Raw genomic sequence first — 10,171 nt, forward strand, 5'->3', positions numbered from 1 at the left:
TCAGGGGTGTGGTGTCATTTTGACAGTGGAGCCACATAACGAGCATAGAGGGCACATGCCATCCACATGCCATGTTGCCCATGGATGTAGATTAGAATAATGGTGGAATAAATGTCCTTTTATGGATTTCCCTCACATTATTATGGCCACAACCCTACTACAAACAAACAAAAGGCATAACTGTTAGAGCCCAATATGGTTTGAAGGACCATGTCACCCCATGTGAGTTGTCTTGGCTTTTAAGATCTTCTGGGGAGGCCGTTCTCTCCGTTCTACCACCTTCCCAACCTCACTTGGTGAGGACACAAGAGAGGGCCTTCTCGGTGGCTGCTCCCAAACTTTGGAATGCACTGCCCTGAAAAGCCAGACTGGTCCTTCCTTCTTGTCCTTCTGTCACCAAGCAAAGACCTTCCTCTTCAGGCAGGCCTTTAAGCGGTACATTACCTCAGGAATGCTGGTTCTTAACTTACAGGTTTTTAAATGCCTTAAATAGTTTTTATACTTGATTGCTTCAAACTAAATGTATGTTTAGTTGTTTTAAAAATATGATATTTATATGGTGCCTTTACATTTCTTATTTTACCTGTTGTGATCTACTTTGGGTCCCCGTATGGGGAGAAAAGCAGCATGTAAATAGTTGTTGTGGGTTTTTTGGGCTCTTTGGCCGTGTTCTGAAGGTTGTACTTCCTAACGTTTCGCCAGTCTCTGTGGCCGGCATCTTCAGAGGACAGCACCACCAGAGCACAGAGTGCTGTCTTTTGAAGATGCCGGCCACAGAGACTGGCAAAACGTTAGGAAGTACCACAACCTTCAGAACACGGCCAAAGAGCCCGAAAAACCCACAACAACCATTAGATCCTGGCCGTGAAAGCCTTCGCGAATATATAGCATGTAAATAATTTAAATAAATAAATAAAGTTGAGAAATCTCTCTAGACATTACCAGTTGCATGCCCAGTCACATCTGAGACTGCAACAGTTAATACCTATGGAGAATCCTTAACTTAATTTACAACAGATGATGTCTGTAGAGATTTCTTAACTCGTGGCAATTCACTTCTGAAAACCACATCTTATAACTGTGCAACAGAATTTCAGTCTTTAAGGTCACCACTATTGGCTTCCCCAAGGAACAAAGGGAACAAAACATAAAGTATTGCAGTGGTGCCCCACACCATGACGATAATCCGTTCCCCTGAAATCGCTGTTAAGCGAAAACATTGTCCAGGGAAAACAGTTTCCCCATTGGAATGCATTGAAACCCATTTAATGGGTTCCAATGGGGAAATTACCTTGTCGTCCAGCGAAGATTGCCCATAGGGGAAGCCACTTTCCCAGCGCTGATCAGCTGTTAAAATCCCCCACAGGAAACATTGTTTTGTGATCACTATAGCGATCACAAACAAGTCACCGTCCTGCGGATTTGTTGTACAGCAGGGTCATCGTCTAGTGAGGTACCACTGTATTCCACAATTCATAATACCATGTTAGTATACAGTGAGTTGGCATCTCTACTGACACATATTTAGAGTCACCTGTCCCTTCAGCTGTATTGTGTGAATCTGTTGTGACTTTTATTTATTTATTTATTTAACTTATCTGCCACCCACTCTACCCAAAAGTCTCTACCTTGAGGCAGAGTTTTTAAAACATGAACGTGAACAAGGAAGGGCACCAGTCATTATCCCTAGCATGTGAGGGAAGGGTCTTGAGACTAGAGATGGACATGAACCTTGATTCAGAGGTTCATGACAGTTCATACACATGACACCTGAGGTGCTACATGCACATTTCACCACCTCCCTGGCCAATGATCTACTCACCAGACAGCGTGTGCTCCTCTTCTCCTCTTCAGCTGTTTGACTAGTCCTGTCCTGTCTCCTGATCTGCGTGGGCAATCAACCAAGAAGGCAGGGCAGAAAAGCCTGTGCTCCTGCCGCAGACTGGTGGAACAGCCAAAGAGGAGCAGAAGAGCACATGCCAGCTGATGAGCGGGTCATTGGCCAGGGAGGCAGAGGAAGGGAACATGTGGCACCCCTGGTGCCATGTGCATGAACTGGCATGAACCTCCAAACTGAGGTTTTTGCCCAGCTCTAGTCTAGACCTCCTGATTTTGCTATGGAACTTCGCACATGCTCTCTTGCTCTTTTGCCAGCCTCTGTAACATGGTCACCATTTCCCACTGAGTAATTGCCAGGTCTACTGAAGCAGGTTTGCTGCAGAAACTGTGCCACATGTGACAGTATTTCCCAGTGGCATGAATGTGACAATACAGCAGCACATGCCTTGCATCAGAAGGCTTGAGAGGAACTCTCACATGCTGCTTGGCCCCCTTGCCGCTGGAGATCCTTCCAGACAGAGAATTCCTAATGGGATCACTCAAAGGTGATTGTTCCGTTACTCCATCCAAGGTGAGCATCCAAGTGGAACATGTTTGGGCACCTGCCAATGGAGGGGGGGGTACCCCAGCAGGGGCCTTACTGACCAAAGCCCTGTGACTTGCCCATCCAGTTTACCATGATGGCCTGCTTGTTCACCTTTTTCTCAGCCAGTCCCCCAAACAAAGATGGTGGTGGTTTATCGGAAGACTAAGAGTTGTGACAGAGTTGCGGTATTACCAGGATGAACCAGGTGGCGCTAACCAAAACACTTCCTGTTTGCTTGTTAACTCTACTTGGCAAGCAAGCCACAAAGGGGAAGAAGGCCACCAGCAGGCAGATGGTGGCACTGCTGATAAGAAAGCAGACTCACAGAAAGAATGGGATGTGTGGAAGATGTCTCACCCAAAGGCCCTCCCAAATGTGGTCTTTCTATTTTTCCTTCATTTGAGTTAAGAAGAAGGGGATAGAACTGGGTGACGAATGGAAGGTTTAAAATGTCTGAAGACACCCCCCCCCAATAAACTTTTGTGAGCAAAGCAGGGTGATCAGACAATACAAGCTTCACCCGAAGCACCCTTGGTGGAGAGGAACGAGGACACTTGGAGGACTCGGGGGACTCTCCTTGGGGTCTTGTGTAAAAGGGGGAGCTTTTCCCCCTCCTACCCCTCACCTCAAAGGTCACGCCTTAAAGCAGCTCAACTCTTTTGCTCTTTTCCTTCCTTCCAGCAGAGTTCCTCTTGCTATCGCTTTCCACAGAAGCAACCGTAGCCTATAGCAAGTCCCACTGGTGGGCTTTCAGCTGCCAGCAGGTGTACCGCCAATGGGATACAGAAGTAGGCCGGGCGGAATGTGTCTGTTGCAATAATGAAGCATCCCTCGGTTGCCTTTCCGATGGCATGCCCTCGTGCTATATGGCCTGCCACCTCCTAGGAATCTTGCCTGCCACAATTTACCCATCTGCAACCTTTTTACATAGTAACTTTGAACAGTAAAGCCCTATTTGGACACTCCTTACAGAAATGTTATCAACAGTTCATGTGTAGAGAGTAATGATGAGCCCCTCCTGCTCTCCATGGTCGCTTTCTCCGCTTGGACAATGAGGTGTCTAAAGAGAAGAACACCCCCCCCCCCCCTGTGTGTGTAGGTTCCAAAGATGAGCGGAAATCCTGAGAAAGCATCATTCTCCTAGTGGAGGAAATGGCAACAGAGAGGGGGGGGTAGTCATTCCTCAATGTGTTATTATATCAGTTGAGCAGCCAAGAATTCAACAGGGCTTGTGTGTGGCAGATGTAGCACTTCCTGCTGGGGATTGCCCATTGTACTTCTTAATGATCTTCTTGGAATAAATGAGCTTTTTGTTTCTATCATGGCGGGACCCTGGGTTTGAAAGAGGGTTGGGTGGGACTTACAATCCCCAAGAGTGAGACCCACTGGGTCACATTGTGTGGAGTCCATTGTCATTAGTAGGCAGAAAAGCCGAATGCGCGAGTCACCACATATTTTCAACATTGTATTTTGAATTTTGTATCTCGTTTTTGAATGCGGAAACATTCTGGCTCTGCCTTAAAGGTATAAAAATAGCACAGAAAAAGCCATGCTGCTTTTGTATGATTAAGTGTGACTGGCAGCCTGTGATTCCTGAGTGCCTCAGGTAATCCCTTAAAGCAGGCCCTAGATTTCCTGGTTTTACTTTAAGCATCTAGCTGACGACAGATGAAGTCAGCCTCTGTGAGGCAATAAGGAAATATGTTTACACTTGTCATTATTGATATGGCAACACCAGGCACAAGGAAGGGGACCTGTTACAACACTCGGCTTGTGGCCTTCTTCTACTGCAGAGCTTTCTATGATATCTGCCTGACAGGATCTTCTGACCATTTTCTTCTCCTCCAATTTTTCCTTATGATTCTCCTGGCCTTCCTTTCCTCTTGGAAGACAGCTTATCCTCTACTCCCTAAAACTGGCCTGGTTTCCCCCCACCTCCCCCAGTATGCTCAAAGATCCTATCCTGAACTTGAAGAAATTGCTTGTTCGGATTATATCTCCCAGAATTCCTTGGGCAGTATGGCCAGTTCTTCCACCTGCCTTGCTTGGAAAAATTCTGTCTATACGAAAACCACTTATGTATATGTGTGTGTCTGTGCGTGCTGCAGGTGTGATTGTGCACATATGAATATAACCAAGAAGTACTTTCTCTGTATTTGACACCACAGAGAATATGGCTGTCACATTTATTCATTTATTACTTATTCCTACATTTCTTTGCCTTTCCTCCTGTGAACTCAAAGCAGCATAATTTGGCTCCCATCCTCACCCATTTCTTCCCTAAAGTGGTTCCCAACATTGGATTCACAGATGTTCCTGGACTGCAACTCCCAGAAATCCTAGCCAGCACAACTAGTGGTGAAGGTTTGTGGGAGTTTTAGTCCAAGAACATTTGGGGACCCAAGGTTGGGAACCACCAATGCTATAAGCCTTCCTGAGATGGTGGTTTATTTTTTAATTTGCTTTTTTAGGGGGTGGGGGTGGGGGTAGGGTTGCCAGATACATGGGTACTAAAAGGAGGACATAGAAAGACAAAAAGGAGGACAAAGGAGGACATATTGAATGTTTCATTTGAATCATTCCAGATTAAACCCACAATCAATACAATTTTATTACAATAGCTGCCAATAAATGTCTCTTAGTCAACCAACCAAGAAACAGTCATGTTAAAAATTAAAAATAAATTCAATGGAGGCTTTTTTTCAAAATACCGGGGGTGGGCGGGCAGGTGGGGGTGGGGAAAGCCAGGGAGAAGGGGGTCCTTCCACATCTCCCCCTCCCATCCAAAATTATAACATAAAATATACAAAAGCCTGACATTTTAAAGGTTTTTATCTTTGCCTGCCTGATGGAGGTCATTAGGCTAAAAAGGAGGACATGTCCTCCTTTTGCCTGACATCTGGCAACCCTAGGTAGGGGGGAGTTTAGAGCTGTAGCACTTTCTGCAGTCAGGAGCTATGTGATCAGAAGCTTTCAATTTCTGTCAATTACAACAGAGTCCAAAATGCTCTAGAGACAAGAACTCCTTGCCACAGGATGTGGTGACGGCATCTGGCCTAGATGCCTTGAAAAGGGGATTGGACAGATTCCTGGAGGAGAAGTCCACCAAAGGTTACAAGCCATGATGGGGATGTCTAATCTCCAGGCTTAAAAGGAAGGGACCTCCAAATGCCAGATGCAGGGGACAGGGATCTCGTGGTCTCATGTCCTCCCAGAGGCATCTGGTGGGGCCATTGTGAGATACAAGAAGCTGGACTAGATGGGCCCTTGGCCTGATCCAGCAGGGCTCTTCTTATGTTCTTATGTAATTATTATGTTCTTATGTAAGAAGCTTCAGTGGGAAAATGATTCTCTTGCACATTTCTGAAAGGATTTCAAGGACTGCTTTTGGAAGAGCAATCTTCTGGAAAGTGGCTTTTATTGGGAAAGGGTGGGACACAATCCTGGTAACCCTTTGAAGTCCTTCCTGGCCACTAGAGACAAACTGGGAGAGTGCGAGAGAATTGTTTCCTTGCCTGGAAGAACCCTTTAATGGGCTCAGATACTTTGGCATGTGTGGGTGTGGGAGACACACTACTGTATTTCCTGCTCCATCAAAGCGAAATGTCTTCCGAGCTTCCTGCTTCTTTTCAGTCCAGCATTCCCACAGCAAGGTTGAGGTGGATGTTATTTCTAGCAAGAGGGTGTGGAAGAAGCTCCCTGCAGCTGCTGTTTCTTTGGCTGCTGCTGGTGCTGGTCATGTGTCCTCTTTTAAGGCAGAAGAGTCCAGCATTTGAAAGGCTACCAGAGGGGTATCCTCCTTTTGAATGTGGCCCCTCATTGAAGTGCTATCTGGTCCAAGACTGATATAAAAAGAAAAGGGGGGAAATCCACCATGTAGTCCTTGTACACAATACAAAAGTGGTGTGTGTCTATATGTTGATACGTCTATTAGGCCACTGAAAACCACCCAAAAACAGGTAGCTTTCAGCCCCTTTCGGCCTTTGTGGGGCTCCTATAAGCCAAGAGCTTGTATTTGTTTGTGATTTTTTTTACTGGTCTAATAGACATATCAAACCCACCTTGCCTTTGGATAGATTTTTTAAAAAATTAATCCATGCTACCACTCCTTATAGCCCAAATGCCACCTGCCAAGGCTCTCTCTCTTTTTGAAGAAAATGTTATGAGGTCTTGTTTGTTTGTTTGTTTGTTTGGTATACTGCCATATTAGATCTTTCGTGCAAACCCTGGCAAGGAAGGAGGCAACGGTCAGGAAGACAGTCCTGATTCTCTCTCCTGGCTGTTGCTGTTGAGCCACCTTCCTGGCTGTTCCTTTCTGTCAGGCAGCAGAGCTGTGTCAGACACATAGTCCCTCCTGGCCTTGAGGTGAAGGTCACAAGTGCTGCTAGCCTGTTGCCCACGTTGCAGTGCTACCACCAAAGTCAACTGCTATAAGATGGACTTACAGGGCTGCCCTCTTAGCCTTTACCTTAGGCAGCAAAATGTCTACTTTCATGTAATGTATGCTTGCAGTTTCCTTAGTAAAGGACTGGAAAAAAGGAGAAGTGATCAGAAAAGATCTCCAGAACTCTCTGTCTACATTCACTACATCGAGAAAGGAAGTTGAGAAGCTTGTAGTAGGCATCCTTCAGTCTCAAGAGACTATGGTAACGGGCTCTGAATAGAGGTCTTGGAACAACGTCTGGTGTGGCTGAGAAGGCCAATTCGAGAGTGACAATCCCTTCCATGCTGAAGACAAATACAATCTGTCCCTTGTCTAGCTCCCTGATTTTGCTGGTTTCGGGACTGCCTCTTTGCCTCAGCCTGCTGGACAAGGGTCTCTTCAAAATGGGAGATGCCGTGATGCACCACCTGCCTCCAGGCTGAACGCTCAGATGTCAAGGTTCCCCATCTGTTGAGGTCCATTCCTAAGGCTTTCAGATCCCGCTTGTAGATGTCCTTGTATCACAGCTATGGTCTCCCTCTGGGGTGCTTTCCCTGCACTAAGGAGAACTTTTGGAATCCGACCGTCAGCCATTCTCATGACATGCCCAAGCCAATGTTGACATCACTGTTTCAGTTATGTATACATGCTAAATATTCCCGTTCGTTCCAGGACTACTCTATTTGGAACTTTGTCCTGCCAGGTGATGCCAAAAATGTGTCGGAGACGACACATATGGAACAGAGATTGAAAGGGAGATGTTTTCACCACGTTTGTCCCACAGCTGATAGGGTTTATATCACAAGACACTTCATAAGTCACCGTCGTAGTGCTCCACCTTGTCTTTTTCCAAAAGGTACAGTGGGCCCAATGTCAGTGCATCAACAACCCAGGAGCACAGGAAAGAACAGGAGAGACATCCAGTGGGTGCAAGCACTTTGAACTACCATGCCATTTGGAATAACACACATACAGACACCTTTGCACTGTGCCAATCAGCCTTACCAGCAATTCTGGATATCTGTGGCCAGACATTAAAGTAACTTAACAGAAAAATCAAACAATCTCCTCCTCAAAATACTGCTGACCCTGAGATTTCTCCAAAGTAAAAGCAAAGCTTATATACCTCCCCCTAGCTCCCCCCCCCCCCCCGGCAAGCTGGGTACTCATTTTACCAACCTTGGAAGGACAGAAGGCTGAGTCAACTTTGAGCCGGCTACCTGGGATTGAACCCCAGGTCGTGAGCACAGTTTGGACTGTAGTACAGCAGTTTTAGCCACTATGCCATGAGGCTCCTTGGAGGCTCCACTGGAAGAAATGCAGCAATTCCCTGAAACTTCAGCTGGTACTCTGACACATGGCAACCCTGCTCCTGCCTTTTTTGTCAGCTCCCTTTCAGTGTGAAGAGTTGATGAAACAAACCAAGAACAAACCATGGTTCTGAGTTCAGAGTTCAGAACAAGGTATGATTTATACAAGCCAGAATTAATAAACCAAGAACAAATCATGGTTTCCATTCTTGGTTTATGGATGGCTAACAACCATGGCTTGTTGGCAGAAACAGGATCAGGTACAATGAGTCAGAATGTCCAACAACACACAATTTCTATTTACCGTGTTTCTCCCAAAATAAGACAGGGTCTTATATTAATGTTTGCTCCAAAAAACGCATCAGGGTTTATTTTAAGGGGATGTTTCATTTTTTTCATGTACAACAATCTACATTTACTCAAATACAGTCATGTCATCTTCTTCTGATTGCTGCACAATGGTGGAGGATGGGATTTCACTTAACTGGGGCTTATTTTCAGGGTAGGACTTATATTACAAGCATCCTGAAAAATCATACTAGGGCTTATTTTCAGGTTAGGTCTTATTTTGGGGGAAACAGGGTAGATGTGCAAAACTGGTCAGTTTATTCATAATAAAGAATAGTGGCTACACAGAAAAACCCACTCTTAGGATTTTTGTCCCCCAAGGCACTTGTCAGAGTCAAAATATTGTCACACAGGAGGTCAATGACCTGGGGTATGTGGTCCAGAAACAGTTCACCTTGGGATTGTGTGTAATTTTTAGTCCAGCTCTTGGGTTTGTTTTTCTGACCAAAGGCACTTATTGCACATTCTAGTTGCATATTATGTGAAGGTAATTTGAAGCAACTGTATATATACACTATGGAAAAACACACTGTATTTCCTGTATAACCAGTCTGCTCTCATGGATCCCTGTGAAACTGCTGATGCAATGACTATAGAATGTAGGTCAGGATAGCAGGTGAACTTTCAACATGTGCAGCATTAGGTTAAAAACATTACAAACGGAAGGAATACATGATTTCAAAATCTTATTTCCACACATTAATTTGAAAGAAACCTGGATCGGAAGCATTTTTTTAATGTTGAGGTAGGTTTCTGATAAGTGTTTAAATCTTGGTTGGAAGCACTGAGCTTTCTAATCTAATCCCTCTGGATTTTTCATATTTTCTGTGCCATGTCTTCATTTGTCTTTGATTCTGTTATGCTTAATTGGGATTAATTGCTTTAACTCTTTCCATTCCAGTGGAAACAACACTGTAATTGCCATGTCGATATGGTCTTTTCCAACAACTTAATTTCACTTCCATTGCTTAAGAAGAGCTAATTTATAGGGATGCTAAGTATCTTAGCAAGGCCAATTGATTGCTAATGAGACTTAATTACAAGAAGTCGTGGGCTGCTGAAAGGAAGATGGCTGCCAGTCTGTGAGAGGTCTGGCTGAAGCCCAAGGAAAGAAGGAAAAGACAACTTGATTCAGTCTGCCAGATTTTGTCCTAGAAAGAAATGTCTTCTGATTCAACCAAACTGATTTCTTTAGCTGTATATGAGCTTATGTATGTGTTTTTAAATTAATGGAATGGCCATGTCCTATTTGGAGCTCAAGGCTGCCACATCAGCATCCCTCCAGCCTTGGCATCTCCCCCATCATGTGACCAATCACACAGACAGCCACGTCTCCCAGCTTGCAACCAGTGTGAGACCAAGCATGCAAAAGACAGTCTGCCAGAGCACAGATGCAATTGCCTTGCACTCTGGAACAGGATTATGACCAATATCAGGCTATGTAATGCAAAGTCATCTAATGTAATTATAATAACAAATTTATACTTGGCAAATTATCAACTATTTATGAACCAGCATTTTAAATTCATTCATTCATTCATTCATTCATTCATTCATTCATTCACTTATAATAAATTTCACTGCATAATTTATTCTGATTCCCATGTTTAGATCCCTTGCAAAATGCAACAAGTTGGGGGCAAGAAATCCTGTGGCAAAAAGCAG

Source organism: Pogona vitticeps, chromosome 1, assembly GCF_051106095.1.
Source record: "Pogona vitticeps strain Pit_001003342236 chromosome 1, PviZW2.1, whole genome shotgun sequence".
NCBI lineage: Eukaryota > Metazoa > Chordata > Lepidosauria > Squamata > Agamidae > Pogona > Pogona vitticeps.